Source organism: Schistocerca serialis, chromosome 4 (genome assembly GCF_023864345.2).
Source record: "Schistocerca serialis cubense isolate TAMUIC-IGC-003099 chromosome 4, iqSchSeri2.2, whole genome shotgun sequence".
Taxonomy (NCBI): Eukaryota; Metazoa; Arthropoda; class Insecta; order Orthoptera; family Acrididae; genus Schistocerca; species Schistocerca serialis.
In genome coordinates, this window is record NC_064641.1 from 36,023,372 (window position 1) to 36,038,087 (window position 14,716).

At 53.6% G+C, this 14,716-nt stretch overlaps 34 non-coding genes across 34 annotated transcripts; 7 read left to right on the forward strand and 27 right to left on the reverse strand.

The window, feature by feature from the left end:
* Positions 1 to 282: 282 nt before the first annotated feature.
* Trnag-ucc (transfer RNA glycine (anticodon UCC)) lies at positions 283 to 354 on the forward strand. Its single transcript has one exon. It is a non-coding gene; the product is annotated as a tRNA-Gly (tRNA).
* Positions 355 to 632: 278 nt separating this feature from the next.
* On the reverse strand, positions 633 to 714 carry Trnas-aga (transfer RNA serine (anticodon AGA)). Its single transcript has one exon. It is a non-coding gene; the product is annotated as a tRNA-Ser (tRNA).
* Positions 715 to 853: 139 nt separating this feature from the next.
* Trnak-uuu (transfer RNA lysine (anticodon UUU)) lies at positions 854 to 926 on the reverse strand. The gene has a single exon. It is a non-coding gene; the product is annotated as a tRNA-Lys (tRNA).
* Positions 927 to 1,205: 279 nt separating this feature from the next.
* Trnae-uuc (transfer RNA glutamic acid (anticodon UUC)) lies at positions 1,206 to 1,277 on the reverse strand. The gene has a single exon. It is a non-coding gene; the product is annotated as a tRNA-Glu (tRNA).
* Positions 1,278 to 1,599: 322 nt separating this feature from the next.
* Trnam-cau (transfer RNA methionine (anticodon CAU)) lies at positions 1,600 to 1,672 on the reverse strand. Its single transcript has one exon. It is a non-coding gene; the product is annotated as a tRNA-Met (tRNA).
* An 813-nt stretch (positions 1,673 to 2,485) lies between these two features.
* Positions 2,486 to 2,557, forward strand: Trnag-ucc (transfer RNA glycine (anticodon UCC)). Its single transcript has one exon. It is a non-coding gene; the product is annotated as a tRNA-Gly (tRNA).
* Positions 2,558 to 2,835: 278 nt separating this feature from the next.
* On the reverse strand, positions 2,836 to 2,917 carry Trnas-aga (transfer RNA serine (anticodon AGA)). The gene has a single exon. It is a non-coding gene; the product is annotated as a tRNA-Ser (tRNA).
* Positions 2,918 to 3,056: 139 nt separating this feature from the next.
* Trnak-uuu (transfer RNA lysine (anticodon UUU)) lies at positions 3,057 to 3,129 on the reverse strand. The gene has a single exon. It is a non-coding gene; the product is annotated as a tRNA-Lys (tRNA).
* Positions 3,130 to 3,408: 279 nt separating this feature from the next.
* Trnae-uuc (transfer RNA glutamic acid (anticodon UUC)) lies at positions 3,409 to 3,480 on the reverse strand. The gene has a single exon. It is a non-coding gene; the product is annotated as a tRNA-Glu (tRNA).
* Positions 3,481 to 3,802: 322 nt separating this feature from the next.
* On the reverse strand, positions 3,803 to 3,875 carry Trnam-cau (transfer RNA methionine (anticodon CAU)). Its single transcript has one exon. It is a non-coding gene; the product is annotated as a tRNA-Met (tRNA).
* An 813-nt stretch (positions 3,876 to 4,688) lies between these two features.
* Trnag-ucc (transfer RNA glycine (anticodon UCC)) lies at positions 4,689 to 4,760 on the forward strand. Its single transcript has one exon. It is a non-coding gene; the product is annotated as a tRNA-Gly (tRNA).
* A 278-nt stretch (positions 4,761 to 5,038) lies between these two features.
* On the reverse strand, positions 5,039 to 5,120 carry Trnas-aga (transfer RNA serine (anticodon AGA)). The gene has a single exon. It is a non-coding gene; the product is annotated as a tRNA-Ser (tRNA).
* Positions 5,121 to 5,260: 140 nt separating this feature from the next.
* On the reverse strand, positions 5,261 to 5,333 carry Trnak-uuu (transfer RNA lysine (anticodon UUU)). The gene has a single exon. It is a non-coding gene; the product is annotated as a tRNA-Lys (tRNA).
* A 279-nt stretch (positions 5,334 to 5,612) lies between these two features.
* Positions 5,613 to 5,684, reverse strand: Trnae-uuc (transfer RNA glutamic acid (anticodon UUC)). Its single transcript has one exon. It is a non-coding gene; the product is annotated as a tRNA-Glu (tRNA).
* A 322-nt stretch (positions 5,685 to 6,006) lies between these two features.
* Positions 6,007 to 6,079, reverse strand: Trnam-cau (transfer RNA methionine (anticodon CAU)). The gene has a single exon. It is a non-coding gene; the product is annotated as a tRNA-Met (tRNA).
* An 813-nt stretch (positions 6,080 to 6,892) lies between these two features.
* Trnag-ucc (transfer RNA glycine (anticodon UCC)) lies at positions 6,893 to 6,964 on the forward strand. The gene has a single exon. It is a non-coding gene; the product is annotated as a tRNA-Gly (tRNA).
* Positions 6,965 to 7,242: 278 nt separating this feature from the next.
* On the reverse strand, positions 7,243 to 7,324 carry Trnas-aga (transfer RNA serine (anticodon AGA)). The gene has a single exon. It is a non-coding gene; the product is annotated as a tRNA-Ser (tRNA).
* Positions 7,325 to 7,464: 140 nt separating this feature from the next.
* Trnak-uuu (transfer RNA lysine (anticodon UUU)) lies at positions 7,465 to 7,537 on the reverse strand. Its single transcript has one exon. It is a non-coding gene; the product is annotated as a tRNA-Lys (tRNA).
* A 279-nt stretch (positions 7,538 to 7,816) lies between these two features.
* Trnae-uuc (transfer RNA glutamic acid (anticodon UUC)) lies at positions 7,817 to 7,888 on the reverse strand. Its single transcript has one exon. It is a non-coding gene; the product is annotated as a tRNA-Glu (tRNA).
* Positions 7,889 to 8,210: 322 nt separating this feature from the next.
* Trnam-cau (transfer RNA methionine (anticodon CAU)) lies at positions 8,211 to 8,283 on the reverse strand. The gene has a single exon. It is a non-coding gene; the product is annotated as a tRNA-Met (tRNA).
* Positions 8,284 to 9,096: 813 nt separating this feature from the next.
* Positions 9,097 to 9,168, forward strand: Trnag-ucc (transfer RNA glycine (anticodon UCC)). Its single transcript has one exon. It is a non-coding gene; the product is annotated as a tRNA-Gly (tRNA).
* Positions 9,169 to 9,446: 278 nt separating this feature from the next.
* Positions 9,447 to 9,528, reverse strand: Trnas-aga (transfer RNA serine (anticodon AGA)). Its single transcript has one exon. It is a non-coding gene; the product is annotated as a tRNA-Ser (tRNA).
* Positions 9,529 to 9,668: 140 nt separating this feature from the next.
* Positions 9,669 to 9,741, reverse strand: Trnak-uuu (transfer RNA lysine (anticodon UUU)). Its single transcript has one exon. It is a non-coding gene; the product is annotated as a tRNA-Lys (tRNA).
* Positions 9,742 to 10,020: 279 nt separating this feature from the next.
* Positions 10,021 to 10,092, reverse strand: Trnae-uuc (transfer RNA glutamic acid (anticodon UUC)). The gene has a single exon. It is a non-coding gene; the product is annotated as a tRNA-Glu (tRNA).
* Positions 10,093 to 10,414: 322 nt separating this feature from the next.
* On the reverse strand, positions 10,415 to 10,487 carry Trnam-cau (transfer RNA methionine (anticodon CAU)). Its single transcript has one exon. It is a non-coding gene; the product is annotated as a tRNA-Met (tRNA).
* Positions 10,488 to 11,300: 813 nt separating this feature from the next.
* Trnag-ucc (transfer RNA glycine (anticodon UCC)) lies at positions 11,301 to 11,372 on the forward strand. Its single transcript has one exon. It is a non-coding gene; the product is annotated as a tRNA-Gly (tRNA).
* Positions 11,373 to 11,650: 278 nt separating this feature from the next.
* On the reverse strand, positions 11,651 to 11,732 carry Trnas-aga (transfer RNA serine (anticodon AGA)). The gene has a single exon. It is a non-coding gene; the product is annotated as a tRNA-Ser (tRNA).
* Positions 11,733 to 11,871: 139 nt separating this feature from the next.
* On the reverse strand, positions 11,872 to 11,944 carry Trnak-uuu (transfer RNA lysine (anticodon UUU)). Its single transcript has one exon. It is a non-coding gene; the product is annotated as a tRNA-Lys (tRNA).
* Positions 11,945 to 12,223: 279 nt separating this feature from the next.
* Trnae-uuc (transfer RNA glutamic acid (anticodon UUC)) lies at positions 12,224 to 12,295 on the reverse strand. Its single transcript has one exon. It is a non-coding gene; the product is annotated as a tRNA-Glu (tRNA).
* Positions 12,296 to 12,617: 322 nt separating this feature from the next.
* On the reverse strand, positions 12,618 to 12,690 carry Trnam-cau (transfer RNA methionine (anticodon CAU)). The gene has a single exon. It is a non-coding gene; the product is annotated as a tRNA-Met (tRNA).
* Positions 12,691 to 13,503: 813 nt separating this feature from the next.
* Trnag-ucc (transfer RNA glycine (anticodon UCC)) lies at positions 13,504 to 13,575 on the forward strand. Its single transcript has one exon. It is a non-coding gene; the product is annotated as a tRNA-Gly (tRNA).
* A 278-nt stretch (positions 13,576 to 13,853) lies between these two features.
* Trnas-aga (transfer RNA serine (anticodon AGA)) lies at positions 13,854 to 13,935 on the reverse strand. The gene has a single exon. It is a non-coding gene; the product is annotated as a tRNA-Ser (tRNA).
* A 140-nt stretch (positions 13,936 to 14,075) lies between these two features.
* Trnak-uuu (transfer RNA lysine (anticodon UUU)) lies at positions 14,076 to 14,148 on the reverse strand. The gene has a single exon. It is a non-coding gene; the product is annotated as a tRNA-Lys (tRNA).
* A 279-nt stretch (positions 14,149 to 14,427) lies between these two features.
* On the reverse strand, positions 14,428 to 14,499 carry Trnae-uuc (transfer RNA glutamic acid (anticodon UUC)). The gene has a single exon. It is a non-coding gene; the product is annotated as a tRNA-Glu (tRNA).
* Between the last annotated feature and the right edge of the window lie 217 nt (positions 14,500 to 14,716).

Here is a 14,716-nt window from a genome sequence, read left to right on the forward strand (position 1 = left end):
GTGGGATTGCCACCCAACGACGCCGGATACAACCGAAAAAAGTGCTACACACGCGGAGTCCCCCACTACACTGCCTTAAAGCGACCGCTCATCACTATCGCGTGAGTAACCTTGCGGCCGCGGCGACGAGTCTTGCCCAAAGACGCAGCGTGCGTGGAGGCGCTGCCCGAACGCGTGTGGATGCACCCTCCTACCTCGTAAAGCGCCTACAGCTACTATCACCGTGGGCCGCTGCCGGCGGGCGGGAAGCCGACACAGCGCGGCGTCACGGGCAGCGGCTGTGCGGTGGTGGTGTAATGGTGAGCATAGTTGCCTTCCAAGCAGTTGATCCGGGTTCGATTCCCGGCCACCGCAACGGGCGCAAATTTTTACGTATGAGTATGTGAGCCACGTGCTGTTAAATTAACGTTTTCTTTCCGTCGTTGCTCCACGCAGGCCATCCTGTAGTATGTCCCGACTTGTCCCGACTTTGCTCGGCTGACGCGAAAGCTGACGCTTGGAATTCGCCCTTATCAAGAGGACAGGCGATATAAAGGGCTGTGAGAGGTGAGGTGTAGCGAAGTACCAAAACGACAGGCAAACTGCGAAATTTTCTGCTCCTTCTTCTTAAACAAAAAAATAAAAAAAAGAGACGCAGTCTGTAGGACTCGAACCTACGCTCCCAGAGGGAATCAGATTTCTAGTCAGACGCCTTAACCACTCGGCCACGACTGCTCGCAGCCAAAAGTTCCCTCGAATCGTGAAAACTCAAACCGTTCTGCGCAGTATGTTGACAGGAAACGAACTCCGTGCACTGATTACGGCAGGGCTACCAGCGCTACGAGACGAGCCATTACGGAAGCGTTAAAATCTTCGCCCGGACAGGGACTCGAACCCTGGACCCTTAGGTTAAAAGCCTAATGCTCTACCGACTGAGCTATCCGGGCTCACACTTGTTGGGGGATGGAGCAGCTGCAGGCAATGTGAATAACTGGAACGCGTAATTGCTGGCTTCTGGCGCAACTGGCGACTTCACCGACTTGCCACTGACGCTGGTAGCAGCCCAACAGCGGACCAGTGCCTCTTCTCCCTTTATCCCGGTGCTGACAGTAATTGCATCTCGTGCCTTTTTTCCCCGATTACGCTCGGTTGAAGCTCCGGAAGGAGGGCGACAAACGAGGGTTGGAGGGCCAAAACATGGAGGGTCGTGTGCGCAAAAACTTCGCTTCCGGTACCGGGAATCGAACCCTGGCCTCCTGGGTGAAAGCCAGGTATCCTAGCCACTAGACCACACCGGATTTGCTCGATAAGTGTCAGATTTACTCCCTCTCCTCTGGCATTTCGTGCTGAATCCGGACTCAGTGGTGTTCTCTGTTTGCGAGCATATTTGCGCCTACAGACTGGCATGGCGCACAGCTCGAAACTGACTATTCATTGCTGTTTGCATCATATTTTACTCATAACAGGGGAGGAGAAAGGTCAAAGCTGTACCTTGCCATAGCTGGATGTAAACATTTTGACGCTGAGGCGTGGACTCCTTGTGGATAACAAACGACAATTCAGTTCGTTCCCTAGCAACAGCAACGCCGTTAATTCAGCCATGATGTACAGCAAATTATATGCCCCGGGTGAGGATCGAACTCACGACCTTAAGATTATGAGACTTACGCGCTGCCCACTGCGCTACCGAGGCACGTCTGCAACCAACGTCCCAGGAAACTTGGTAAGCCTCGCATATTAGAGATAGACAGTTTGCGCTTTCTCAAGAATCTGTTGTGTTGCTACACGTGCTTTCCCGAATTGCTAGATTAAACTGCTGCCGCGGCTTTTCCAACGGAAAGCAGCACTGCCTGAGGTTACAGTACATCGCCCTTGCGGCACCTGAACACAGCGGCCTGTAGGGCCAGGCTGACGCTAGAGTTCAGAAATAGCACGCGTCCGTCCAAGTACGGTCTCTTGCGTGCTGCGTGTTTGGTTCTTCTCACAGCGAATCCTGCTATACATTTCTGAGGCTGACGCAGCTCAAACGAGCAATCGGCGCGGCAGCATTATAGCGAGAACAGCAAAACGATGCATCGGCCGGGAATCGAACCCGGGCCGCCCGCGTGGTAGGCGAACAACCTGCCGCTTTTTTTGTTGTTGTTCTCATTTTTTTAGTTGCATTTGTTGGGGGCGGTCGACCGTGCTTCCCGAGCATATTCCAGAGTAGCTGTCTGCAGGGAAAGTGGGATTGCCACCCAACGACGCCGGATACAACCGAAAAAAGTGCTACACACGCGGAGTCCCCCACTACACTGCCTTAAAGCGACCGCTCATCACTATCGTGTGAGTAACCTTGCGGCCGCGGCGACGAGTCTTGCCCAAAGACGCAGCGTGCGTGGAGGCGCTGCCCGAACGCGTGTGGATGCACCCTCCTACCTCGTAAAGCGCCTACAGCTACTATCACCGTGGGCCGCTGCCGGCGGGCGGGAAGCCGACACAGCGCGGCGTCACGGGCAGCGGCTGTGCGGTGGTGGTGTAATGGTGAGCATAGTTGCCTTCCAAGCAGTTGATCCGGGTTCGATTCCCGGCCACCGCAACGGGCGCAAATTTTTACGTATGAGTATGTGAGCCACGTGCTGTTAAATTAACGTTTTCTTTCCGTCGTTGCTCCACGCAGGCCATCCTGTAGTATGTCCCGACTTGTCCCGACTTTGCTCGGCTGACGCGAAAGCTGACGCTTGGAATTCGCCCTTATCAAGAGGACAGGCGATATAAAGGGCTGTGAGAGGTGAGGTGTAGCGAAGTACCAAAACGACAGGCAAACTGCGAAATTTTCTGCTCCTTCTTCTTAAACAAAAAAATAAAAAAAAGAGACGCAGTCGGTAGGACTCGAACCTACGCTCCCAGAGGGAATCAGATTTCTAGTCAGACGCCTTAACCACTCGGCCACGACTGCTCGCAGCCAAAAGTTCCCTCGAATCGTGAAAACTCAAACCGTTCTGCGCAGTATGTTGACAGGAAACGAACTCCGTGCACTGATTACGGCAGGGCTACCAGCGCTACGAGACGAGCCATTACGGAAGCGTTAAAATCTTCGCCCGGACAGGGACTCGAACCCTGGACCCTTAGGTTAAAAGCCTAATGCTCTACCGACTGAGCTATCCGGGCTCACACTTGTTGGGGGATGGAGCAGCTGCAGGCAATGTGAATAACTGGAACGCGTAATTGCTGGCTTCTGGCGCAACTGGCGACTTCACCGACTTGCCACTGACGCTGGTAGCAGCCCAACAGCGGACCAGTGCCTCTTCTCCCTTTATCCCGGTGCTGACAGTAATTGCATCTCGTGCCTTTTTTCCCCGATTACGCTCGGTTGAAGCTCCGGAAGGAGGGCGACAAACGAGGGTTGGAGGGCCAAAACATGGAGGGTCGTGTGCGCAAAAACTTCGCTTCCGGTACCGGGAATCGAACCCTGGCCTCCTGGGTGAAAGCCAGGTATCCTAGCCACTAGACCACACCGGATTTGCTCGATAAGTGTCAGATTTACTCCCTCTCCTCTGGCATTTCGTGCTGAATCCGGACTCAGTGGTGTTCTCTGTTTGCGAGCATATTTGCGCCTACAGACTGGCATGGCGCACAGCTCGAAACTGACTATTCATTGCTGTTTGCATCATATTTTACTCATAACAGGGGAGGAGAAAGGTCAAAGCTGTACCTTGCCATAGCTGGATGTAAACATTTTGACGCTGAGGCGTGGACTCCTTGTGGATAACAAACGACAATTCAGTTCGTTCCCTAGCAACAGCAACGCCGTTAATTCAGCCATGATGTACAGCAAATTATATGCCCCGGGTGAGGATCGAACTCACGACCTTAAGATTATGAGACTTACGCGCTGCCCACTGCGCTACCGAGGCACGTCTGCAACCAACGTCCCAGGAAACTTGGTAAGCCTCGCATATTAGAGATAGACAGTTTGCGCTTTCTCAAGAATCTGTTGTGTTGCTACACGTGCTTTCCCGAATTGCTAGATTAAACTGCTGCCGCGGCTTTTCCAACGGAAAGCAGCACTGCCTGAGGTTACAGTACATCGCCCTTGCGGCACCTGAACACAGCGGCCTGTAGGGCCAGGCTGACGCTAGAGTTCAGAAATAGCACGCGTCCGTCCAAGTACGGTCTCTTGCGTGCTGCGTGTTTGGTTCTTCTCACAGCGAATCCTGCTATACATTTCTGAGGCTGACGCAGCTCAAACGAGCAATCGGCGCGGCAGCATTATAGCGAGAACAGCAAAACGATGCATCGGCCGGGAATCGAACCCGGGCCGCCCGCGTGGTAGGCGAACAACCTGCCGCTTTTTTTGTTGTTGTTCTCATTTTTTTAGTTGCATTTGTTGGGGGCGGTCGACCGTGCTTCCCGAGCATATTCCAGAGTAGCTGTCTGCAGGGAAAGTGGGATTGCCACCCAACGACGCCGGATACAACCGAAAAAAGTGCTACACACGCGGAGTCCCCCACTACACTGCCTTAAAGCGACCGCTCATCACTATCGTGTGAGTAACCTTGCGGCCGCGGCGACGAGTCTTGCCCAAAGACGCAGCGTGCGTGGAGGCGCTGCCCGAACGCGTGTGGATGCACCCTCCTACCTCGTAAAGCGCCTACAGCTACTATCACCGTGGGCCGCTGCCGGCGGGCGGGAAGCCGACACAGCGCGGCGTCACGGGCAGCGGCTGTGCGGTGGTGGTGTAATGGTGAGCATAGTTGCCTTCCAAGCAGTTGATCCGGGTTCGATTCCCGGCCACCGCAACGGGCGCAAATTTTTACGTATGAGTATGTGAGCCACGTGCTGTTAAATTAACGTTTTCTTTCCGTCGTTGCTCCACGCAGGCCATCCTGTAGTATGTCCCGACTTGTCCCGACTTTGCTCGGCTGACGCGAAAGCTGACGCTTGGAATTCGCCCTTATCAAGAGGACAGGCGATATAAACGGCTGTGAGAGGTGAGGTGTAGCGAAGTACCAAAACGACAGGCAAACTGCGAAATTTTCTGCTCCTTCTTCTTAAACAAAAAAATAAAAAAAAGAGACGCAGTCGGTAGGACTCGAACCTACGCTCCCAGAGGGAATCTGATTTCTAGTCAGACGCCTTAACCACTCGGCCACGACTGCTCGCAGCCAAAAAGTTCCCTCGAATCGTGAAAACTCAAACCGTTCTGCGCAGTATGTTGACAGGAAACGAACTCCGTGCACTGATTACGGCAGGGCTACCAGCGCTACGAGACGAGCCATTACGGAAGCGTTAAAATCTTCGCCCGGACAGGGACTCGAACCCTGGACCCTTAGGTTAAAAGCCTAATGCTCTACCGACTGAGCTATCCGGGCTCACACTTGTTGGGGGATGGAGCAGCTGCAGGCAATGTGAATAACTGGAACGCGTAATTGCTGGCTTCTGGCGCAACTGGCGACTTCACCGACTTGCCACTGACGCTGGTAGCAGCCCAACAGCGGACCAGTGCCTCTTCTCCCTTTATCCCGGTGCTGACAGTAATTGCATCTCGTGCCTTTTTTCCCCGATTACGCTCGGTTGAAGCTCCGGAAGGAGGGCGACAAACGAGGGTTGGAGGGCCAAAACATGGAGGGTCGTGTGCGCAAAAACTTCGCTTCCGGTACCGGGAATCGAACCCTGGCCTCCTGGGTGAAAGCCAGGTATCCTAGCCACTAGACCACACCGGATTTGCTCGATAAGTGTCAGATTTACTCCCTCTCCTCTGGCATTTCGTGCTGAATCCGGACTCAGTGGTGTTCTCTGTTTGCGAGCATATTTGCGCCTACAGACTGGCATGGCGCACAGCTCGAAACTGACTATTCATTGCTGTTTGCATCATATTTTACTCATAACAGGGGAGGAGAAAGGTCAAAGCTGTACCTTGCCATAGCTGGATGTAAACATTTTGACGCTGAGGCGTGGACTCCTTGTGGATAACAAACGACAATTCAGTTCGTTCCCTAGCAACAGCAACGCCGTTAATTCAGCCATGATGTACAGCAAATTATATGCCCCGGGTGAGGATCGAACTCACGACCTTAAGATTATGAGACTTACGCGCTGCCCACTGCGCTACCGAGGCACGTCTGCAACCAACGTCCCAGGAAACTTGGTAAGCCTCGCATATTAGAGATAGACAGTTTGCGCTTTCTCAAGAATCTGTTGTGTTGCTACACGTGCTTTCCCGAATTGCTAGATTAAACTGCTGCCGCGGCTTTTCCAACGGAAAGCAGCACTGCCTGAGGTTACAGTACATCGCCCTTGCGGCACCTGAACACAGCGGCCTGTAGGGCCAGGCTGACGCTAGAGTTCAGAAATAGCACGCGTCCGTCCAAGTACGGTCTCTTGCGTGCTGCGTGTTTGGTTCTTCTCACAGCGAATCCTGCTATACATTTCTGAGGCTGACGCAGCTCAAACGAGCAATCGGCGCGGCAGCATTATAGCGAGAACAGCAAAACGATGCATCGGCCGGGAATCGAACCCGGGCCGCCCGCGTGGTAGGCGAACAACCTGCCGCTTTTTTTGTTGTTGTTCTCATTTTTTTAGTTGCATTTGTTGGGGGCGGTCGACCGTGCTTCCCGAGCATATTCCAGAGTAGCTGTCTGCAGGGAAAGTGGGATTGCCACCCAACGACGCCGGATACAACCGAAAAAAGTGCTACACACGCGGAGTCCCCCACTACACTGCCTTAAAGCGACCGCTCATCACTATCGTGTGAGTAACCTTGCGGCCGCGGCGACGAGTCTTGCCCAAAGACGCAGCGTGCGTGGAGGCGCTGCCCGAACGCGTGTGGATGCACCCTCCTACCTCGTAAAGCGCCTACAGCTACTATCACCGTGGGCCGCTGCCGGCGGGCGGGAAGCCGACACAGCGCGGCGTCACGGGCAGCGGCTGTGCGGTGGTGGTGTAATGGTGAGCATAGTTGCCTTCCAAGCAGTTGATCCGGGTTCGATTCCCGGCCACCGCAACGGGCGCAAATTTTTACGTATGAGTATGTGAGCCACGTGCTGTTAAATTAACGTTTTCTTTCCGTCGTTGCTCCACGCAGGCCATCCTGTAGTATGTCCCGACTTGTCCCGACTTTGCTCGGCTGACGCGAAAGCTGACGCTTGGAATTCGCCCTTATCAAGAGGACAGGCGATATAAACGGCTGTGAGAGGTGAGGTGTAGCGAAGTACCAAAACGACAGGCAAACTGCGAAATTTTCTGCTCCTTCTTCTTAAACAAAAAAATAAAAAAAAGAGACGCAGTCGGTAGGACTCGAACTTACGCTCCCAGAGGGAATCTGATTTCTAGTCAGACGGCTTAACCACTCGGCCACGACTGCTCGCAGCCAAAATGTTCCCTCGAATCGTGAAAACTCAAACCGTTCTGCGCAGTATGTTGACAGGAAACGAACTCCGTGCACTGATTACGGCAGGGCTACCAGCGCTACGAGACGAGCCATTACGGAAGCGTTAAAATCTTCGCCCGGACAGGGACTCGAACCCTGGACCCTTAGGTTAAAAGCCTAATGCTCTACCGACTGAGCTATCCGGGCTCACACTTGTTGGGGGATGGAGCAGCTGCAGGCAATGTGAATAACTGGAACGCGTAATTGCTGGCTTCTGGCGCAACTGGCGACTTCACCGACTTGCCACTGACGCTGGTAGCAGCCCAACAGCGGACCAGTGCCTCTTCTCCCTTTATCCCGGTGCTGACAGTAATTGCATCTCGTGCCTTTTTTCCCCGATTACGCTCGGTTGAAGCTCCGGAAGGAGGGCGACAAACGAGGGTTGGAGGGCCAAAACATGGAGGGTCGTGTGCGCAAAAACTTCGCTTCCGGTACCGGGAATCGAACCCTGGCCTCCTGGGTGAAAGCCAGGTATCCTAGCCACTAGACCACACCGGATTTGCTCGATAAGTGTCAGATTTACTCCCTCTCCTCTGGCATTTCGTGCTGAATCCGGACTCAGTGGTGTTCTCTGTTTGCGAGCATATTTGCGCCTACAGACTGGCATGGCGCACAGCTCGAAACTGACTATTCATTGCTGTTTGCATCATATTTTACTCATAACAGGGGAGGAGAAAGGTCAAAGCTGTACCTTGCCATAGCTGGATGTAAACATTTTGACGCTGAGGCGTGGACTCCTTGTGGATAACAAACGACAATTCAGTTCGTTCCCTAGCAACAGCAACGCCGTTAATTCAGCCATGATGTACAGCAAATTATATGCCCCGGGTGAGGATCGAACTCACGACCTTAAGATTATGAGACTTACGCGCTGCCCACTGCGCTACCGAGGCACGTCTGCAACCAACGTCCCAGGAAACTTGGTAAGCCTCGCATATTAGAGATAGACAGTTTGCGCTTTCTCAAGAATCTGTTGTGTTGCTACACGTGCTTTCCCGAATTGCTAGATTAAACTGCTGCCGCGGCTTTTCCAACGGAAAGCAGCACTGCCTGAGGTTACAGTACATCGCCCTTGCGGCACCTGAACACAGCGGCCTGTAGGGCCAGGCTGACGCTAGAGTTCAGAAATAGCACGCGTCCGTCCAAGTACGGTCTCTTGCGTGCTGCGTGTTTGGTTCTTCTCACAGCGAATCCTGCTATACATTTCTGAGGCTGACGCAGCTCAAACGAGCAATCGGCGCGGCAGCATTATAGCGAGAACAGCAAAACGATGCATCGGCCGGGAATCGAACCCGGGCCGCCCGCGTGGTAGGCGAACAACCTGCCGCTTTTTTTGTTGTTGTTCTCATTTTTTTAGTTGCATTTGTTGGGGGCGGTCGACCGTGCTTCCCGAGCATATTCCAGAGTAGCTGTCTGCAGGGAAAGTGGGATTGCCACCCAACGACGCCGGATACAACCGAAAAAAGTGCTACACACGCGGAGTCCCCCACTACACTGCCTTAAAGCGACCGCTCATCACTATCGTGTGAGTAACCTTGCGGCCGCGGCGACGAGTCTTGCCCAAAGACGCAGCGTGCGTGGAGGCGCTGCCCGAACGCGTGTGGATGCACCCTCCTACCTCGTAAAGCGCCTACAGCTACTATCACCGTGGGCCGCTGCCGGCGGGCGGGAAGCCGACACAGCGCGGCGTCACGGGCAGCGGCTGTGCGGTGGTGGTGTAATGGTGAGCATAGTTGCCTTCCAAGCAGTTGATCCGGGTTCGATTCCCGGCCACCGCAACGGGCGCAAATTTTTACGTATGAGTATGTGAGCCACGTGCTGTTAAATTAACGTTTTCTTTCCGTCGTTGCTCCACGCAGGCCATCCTGTAGTATGTCCCGACTTGTCCCGACTTTGCTCGGCTGACGCGAAAGCTGACGCTTGGAATTCGCCCTTATCAAGAGGACAGGCGATATAAACGGCTGTGAGAGGTGAGGTGTAGCGAAGTACCAAAACGACAGGCAAACTGCGAAATTTTCTGCTCCTTCTTCTTAAACAAAAAAATAAAAAAAAGAGACGCAGTCGGTAGGACTCGAACCTACGCTCCCAGAGGGAATCTGATTTCTAGTCAGACGCCTTAACCACTCGGCCACGACTGCTCGCAGCCAAAAAGTTCCCTCGAATCGTGAAAACTCAAACCGTTCTGCGCAGTATGTTGACAGGAAACGAACTCCGTGCACTGATTACGGCAGGGCTACCAGCGCTACGAGACGAGCCATTACGGAAGCGTTAAAATCTTCGCCCGGACAGGGACTCGAACCCTGGACCCTTAGGTTAAAAGCCTAATGCTCTACCGACTGAGCTATCCGGGCTCACACTTGTTGGGGGATGGAGCAGCTGCAGGCAATGTGAATAACTGGAACGCGTAATTGCTGGCTTCTGGCGCAACTGGCGACTTCACCGACTTGCCACTGACGCTGGTAGCAGCCCAACAGCGGACCAGTGCCTCTTCTCCCTTTATCCCGGTGCTGACAGTAATTGCATCTCGTGCCTTTTTTCCCCGATTACGCTCGGTTGAAGCTCCGGAAGGAGGGCGACAAACGAGGGTTGGAGGGCCAAAACATGGAGGGTCGTGTGCGCAAAAACTTCGCTTCCGGTACCGGGAATCGAACCCTGGCCTCCTGGGTGAAAGCCAGGTATCCTAGCCACTAGACCACACCGGATTTGCTCGATAAGTGTCAGATTTACTCCCTCTCCTCTGGCATTTCGTGCTGAATCCGGACTCAGTGGTGTTCTCTGTTTGCGAGCATATTTGCGCCTACAGACTGGCATGGCGCACAGCTCGAAACTGACTATTCATTGCTGTTTGCATCATATTTTACTCATAACAGGGGAGGAGAAAGGTCAAAGCTGTACCTTGCCATAGCTGGATGTAAACATTTTGACGCTGAGGCGTGGACTCCTTGTGGATAACAAACGACAATTCAGTTCGTTCCCTAGCAACAGCAACGCCGTTAATTCAGCCATGATGTACAGCAAATTATATGCCCCGGGTGAGGATCGAACTCACGACCTTAAGATTATGAGACTTACGCGCTGCCCACTGCGCTACCGAGGCACGTCTGCAACCAACGTCCCAGGAAACTTGGTAAGCCTCGCATATTAGAGATAGACAGTTTGCGCTTTCTCAAGAATCTGTTGTGTTGCTACACGTGCTTTCCCGAATTGCTAGATTAAACTGCTGCCGCGGCTTTTCCAACGGAAAGCAGCACTGCCTGAGGTTACAGTACATCGCCCTTGCGGCACCTGAACACAGCGGCCTGTAGGGCCAGGCTGACGCTAGAGTTCAGAAATAGCACGCGTCCGTCCAAGTACGGTCTCTTGCGTGCTGCGTGTTTGGTTCTTCTCACAGCGAATCCTGCTATACATTTCTGAGGCTGACGCAGCTCAAACGAGCAATCGGCGCGGCAGCATTATAGCGAGAACAGCAAAACGATGCATCGGCCGGGAATCGAACCCGGGCCGCCCGCGTGGTAGGCGAACAACCTGCCGCTTTTTTTGTTGTTGTTCTCATTTTTTTAGTTGCATTTGTTGGGGGCGGTCGACCGTGCTTCCCGAGCATATTCCAGAGTAGCTGTCTGCAGGGAAAGTGGGATTGCCACCCAACGACGCCGGATACAACCGAAAAAAGTGCTACACACGCGGAGTCCCCCACTACACTGCCTTAAAGCGACCGCTCATCACTATCGTGTGAGTAACCTTGCGGCCGCGGCGACGAGTCTTGCCCAAAGACGCAGCGTGCGTGGAGGCGCTGCCCGAACGCGTGTGGATGCACCCTCCTACCTCGTAAAGCGCCTACAGCTACTATCACCGTGGGCCGCTGCCGGCGGGCGGGAAGCCGACACAGCGCGGCGTCACGGGCAGCGGCTGTGCGGTGGTGGTGTAATGGTGAGCATAGTTGCCTTCCAAGCAGTTGATCCGGGTTCGATTCCCGGCCACCGCAACGGGCGCAAATTTTTACGTATGAGTATGTGAGCCACGTGCTGTTAAATTAACGTTTTCTTTCCGTCGTTGCTCCACGCAGGCCATCCTGTAGTATGTCCCGACTTGTCCCGACTTTGCTCGGCTGACGCGAAAGCTGACGCTTGGAATTCGCCCTTATCAAGAGGACAGGCGATATAAACGGCTGTGAGAGGTGAGGTGTAGCGAAGTACCAAAACGACAGGCAAACTGCGAAATTTTCTGCTCCTTCTTCTTAAACAAAAAAATAAAAAAAAGAGACGCAGTCGGTAGGACTCGAACCTACGCTCCCAGAGGGAATCTGATTTCTAGTCAGACGCCTTAACCACTCGGCCACGACTGCTCGCAGCCAAAAGTTCCCTCGAATCGTGAAAACTCAAACCGTTCTGCGCAGTATGTTGACAGGAAACGAACTCCGTGCACTGATTACGGCAGGGCTACCAGCGCTACGAGACGAGCCATTACGGAAGCGTTAAAATCTTCGCCCGGACAGGGACTCGAACCCTGGACCCTTAGGTTAAAAGCCTAATGCTCTACCGACTGAGCTATCCGGGCTCACACTTGTTGGGGGATGGAGCAGCTGCAGGCAATGTGAATAACTGGAACGCGTAATTGCTGGCTTCTGGCGCAACTGGCGACTTCACCGACTTGCCACTGACGCTGGTAGCAGCCCAACAGCGGACCAGTGCCTCTTCTCCCTTTATCCCGGTGCTGACAGTAATTGCATCTCGTGCCTTTTTTCCCCGATTACGCTCGGTTGAAGCTCCGGAAGGAGGGCGACAAACGAGGGTTGGAGGGCCAAAACATGGAGGGTCGTGTGCGCAAAAACTTCGCTTCCGGTACCGGGAATCGAACCCTGGCCTCCTGGGTGAAAGCCAGGTATCCTAGCCACTAGACCACACCGGATTTGCTCGATAAGTGTCAGATTTACTCCCTCTCCTCTGGCATTTCGTGCTGAATCCGGACTCAGTGGTGTTCTCTGTTTGCGAGCATATTTGCGCCTACAGACTGGCATGGCGCACAGCTCGAAACTGACTATTCATTGCTGTTTGCATCATATTTTACTCATAACAGGGGAGGAGAAAGGTCAAAGCTGCACCTTGCCATAGCTGGATGTAAACATTTTGACGCTGAGGCGTGGACTCCTTGTGGATAACAAACGACAATTCAGTTCGTTCCCTAGCAACAGCAACGCCGTTAATTCAGCCATGATGTACAGCAAATTATATGCCCCGGGTGAGGATCGAACTCACGACCTTAAGATTATGAGACTTACGCGCTGCCCACTGCGCTACCGAGGCACGTCTGCAACCAACGTCCCAGGAAACTTGGTAAGCCTCGCATATTAGAGATAGACAGTTTGCGCTTTCTCAAGAATCTGTTGTGTTGCTACACGTGCTTTCCCGAATTGCTAGATTAAACTGCTGCCGCGGCTTTTCCAACGGAAAGCAGCACTGCCTGAGGTTACAGTACATCGCCCTTGCGGCACCTGAACACAGCGGCCTGTAGGGCCAGGCTGACGCTAGAGTTCAGAAATAGCACGCGTCCGTCCAAGTACGGTCTCTTGCGTGCTGCGTGTTTGGTTCTTCTCACAGCGAATCCTGCTATACATTTCTGAGGCTGACGCAGCTCAAACGAGCAATCGGCGCGGCAGCATTATAGCGAGAACAGCAAAACGATGCATCGGCCGGGAATCGAACCCGGGCCGCCCGCGTGGTAGGCGAACAACCTGCCGCTTTTTTTGTTGTTGTTCTCATTTTTTTAGTTGCATTTGTTGGGGGCGGTCGACCGTGCTTCCCGAGCATATTCCAGAGTAGCTGTCTGCAGGGAAAGTGGGATTGCCACCCAACGACGCCGGATACAACCGAAAAAAGTGCTACACACGCGGAGTCCCCCACTACACTGCCTTAAAGCGACCGCTCATCACTATCGTGTGAGTAACCTTGCGGCCGCGGCGACGAGTCTTGCCCAAAGACGCAGCGTGCGTGGAGGCGCTGCCCGAACGCGTGTGGATGCACCCTCCTACCTCGTAAAGCGCCTACAGCTACTATCACCGTGGGCCGCTGCCGGCGGGCGGGAAGCCGACACAGCGCGGCGTCACGGGCAGCGGCTGTGCGGTGGTGGTGTAATGGTGAGCATAGTTGCCTTCCAAGCAGTTGATCCGGGTTCGATTCCCGGCCACCGCAACGGGCGCAAATTTTTACGTATGAGTATGTGAGCCACGTGCTGTTAAATTAACGTTTTCTTTCCGTCGTTGCTCCACGCAGGCCATCCTGTAGTATGTCCCGACTTGTCCCGACTTTGCTCGGCTGACGCGAAAGCTGACGCTTGGAATTCGCCCTTATCAAGAGGACAGGCGATATAAACGGCTGTGAGAGGTGAGGTGTAGCGAAGTACCAAAACGACAGGCAAACTGCGAAATTTTCTGCTCCTTCTTCTTAAACAAAAAAATAAAAAAAAGAGACGCAGTCGGTAGGACTCGAACCTACGCTCCCAGAGGGAATCTGATTTCTAGTCAGACGCCTTAACCACTCGGCCACGACTGCTCGCAGCCAAAAAGTTCCCTCGAATCGTGAAAACTCAAACCGTTCTGCGCAGTATGTTGACAGGAAACGAACTCCGTGCACTGATTACGGCAGGGCTACCAGCGCTACGAGACGAGCCATTACGGAAGCGTTAAAATCTTCGCCCGGACAGGGACTCGAACCCTGGACCCTTAGGTTAAAAGCCTAATGCTCTACCGACTGAGCTATCCGGGCTCACACTTGTTGGGGGATGGAGCAGCTGCAGGCAATGTGAATAACTGGAACGCGTAATTGCTGGCTTCTGGCGCAACTGGCGACTTCACCGACTTGCCACTGACGCTGGTAGCAGCCCAACAGCGGACCAGTGCCTCTTCTCCCTTTATCCCGGTGCTGACAGTAATTGCATCTCGTGCCTTTTTTCCCCGATTACGCTCGGTTGAAGCTCCGGAAGGAGGGCGACAAACGAGGGTTGGAGGGCCAAAACATGGAGGGTCGTGTGCGCAAAAACTTCGCTTCCGGTACCGGGAATCGAACCCTGGCCTCCTGGGTGAAAGCCAGGTATCCTAGCCACTAGACCACACCGGATTTGCTCGATAAGTGTCAGATTTACTCCCTCTCCTCTGGCATTTCGTGCTGAATCCGGACTCAGTGGTGTTCTCTGTTTGCGAGCATATTTGCGCCTACAGACTGGCATGGCGCACAGCTCGAAACTGACTATTCATTGCTGTTTGCATCATATTTTACTCATAACAGGGGAGGAGAAAGGTCAAAGCTGCACCTTGCCATAGCTGGATGTAAACAT